This window comes from Amphimedon queenslandica, unplaced genomic scaffold, assembly GCF_000090795.2.
Source record: "Amphimedon queenslandica unplaced genomic scaffold, v1.1 AMPQUscaffold_13232, whole genome shotgun sequence".
NCBI classification, from domain to species: domain Eukaryota; kingdom Metazoa; phylum Porifera; class Demospongiae; order Haplosclerida; family Niphatidae; genus Amphimedon; species Amphimedon queenslandica.
Genome location: NW_003546532.1, coordinates 103,499 through 105,764, shown reverse-complemented (window position 1 = coordinate 105,764; position 2,266 = coordinate 103,499).

Here is a 2,266-nt window from a genome sequence, read left to right as displayed (position 1 = left end):
GGTAATAACTTAACACTGCATGCATGTCAATTCGAAACCTTTTTCGAGAACCATAAACCTAATTGTCCTGCTGTAATAACTGGTATTAATATTACTAATGACCCTACATCTTCAGTTCCAATGTCATCAATTTATTCATCATCAGTATCACTCACATCAACAGTATTGACTACTCCATCAATGACATCTGTACCATTGATAATATCTACTTTGCCAGTATCAACTATCCTTCTACTTCAACAAGTCCTGCAACAGTAACAGTTGCAAATAATTCAACAGTTCTAGCTACTTCATCATCTACTTCACTACCAACTATTTTATCAGTATCAATTATTTCAACTATACAACTTGCTATCAGTACCATCATAAGCAGTACTACAGATACTCCTACTATCAGTAGTTCTACTTCTATTCGTACCACTAGACCAACTAGTACATTAGTGACAGGTACAGTGTATGTTCATTTGTGTAGTTATAATGTACTTTATTGTATACATAGGTACTTCAACTGCATCATCCCCATTAATTCTAGTAACTTCTTCCCTAACTTCTTCATCCATTACTCTTTCACCCCTATCTTCCTTATCCTCAACTTCTCCATTTTCATCACTACCTTCTTCATCCATGACTTCACAAGCTTCTTCATTCATAACTTCTTCAGCCCCAACTCTTTCATTGGCACCTCCTTCATCCATATCTTCTTCTTCAACTATAATTCTACCTTCATTCATAGCTTCTTCATCTACCATATTTCCAACTTTATCCATATCTTCTTCGTCATCAATTATTCAATTGGTTTCTGGGATATCAATAGCACTACTAATTATAATAATTGGTATGTACATTATAATCAAATGTTGTCATTAATATGTACATTGTAGTTGTTATAGTAATTGTAGTGGTAGCAGCAACAGTTCAATTTAAAAAGAGAAGAGGAAGAATGGAAGTGATTAATGACGTTACATTACTGAAGAGGAATGAAAATAATAATCAAAGTGCTGCAATTTATTTATTTATAAACAAGTTTCATTGTATTACAGGTTCACAAGAGCAAGAACTATCATTAGTTAATCCACAGTATGAGAATGTACATTTACCAGTTTCACAATCAGAACTATCAATGGAAGAATGTGCTGCTTATATGGTGTAGTGGAAGGTACTAGATTCCCACAGTATGAGACTGTAGATCTACCAGCTCCACAGTCAGAGGGAGACTATGAAGTACCAGTAAAAGAATGTGCTGCTTATGGTGTAGTAGAGAGTGCTGGATTCCCACAGTATGAGACTGTAACATTAACAGTTCCTCAGTAGGAACTATCAATGGAAGAGTGTGCTGCTTATGGTGTAGTAGAGGGTAATAGACTTTAGAGTTAGTGTGAGTACTGGACTGGATTTGGTAAATTTTAACAATTCAAAAATTTTATTTTAAAAATATTTATATAATACCATTGTAAACATTACTATATATGGTTAGTTTCCACATAGAATAGTAATATAAGGGGAAGTCAAAATGAGGTACTTATTGATATTAATTCTTGCATTAGTACTAATGCCGTATGAAGGATGTAAAGCCACACCTTTACAACATTAATGTCAAATTGCATGGTTGGTTCACTGAACATGATGGCCTTTGTTGCTTCTGTAATGATTCTCTGCCAAATTTGCTTTTCTGGTAAGTTATAATTTTGATATTAAAAATTTGGAATTAATTTAGGTGCAATTATATCATTTACACTGCTTATAGTTTCAGCTGTAGGCAGTATCTCCTTCACTGTTGTACCAGTGACACAATATGTATATGTCGATGATACTGTGACATTTAAATGTGCTATTAATGTGACTCAATATTTTCCCGCTTTCGTGACTTATCCATCAGTTGATGGTTCAGAATTATCTTCTACTGGAATGGCATCACTCATCATAACAGCAATAAGCGAAGTAAATGGTACAGAAGTTACCTGCCAAGTACCCAATGGAGCTACCACTGAACCAGCATATCTATATGTACAAGGTCAGTATAACACATTCAATTTACTATTATTTCTTACCAAATGGGCAGTGATTGAATACACTTAATCAATTTCAGGTCCACCTGATGGTGTCAGTAGTTTAACAGGATATCAGTTAGATTCTTGTTGTATGAATATCAGTTGGTATCCTCCATTCACACTACCAGGACTAACAGTACAGTATATAATCAGTGTAGGAACTGATCAACAGTACCTTAATGATTCTATCACTAACTACACTTACTGTCCAATGAACC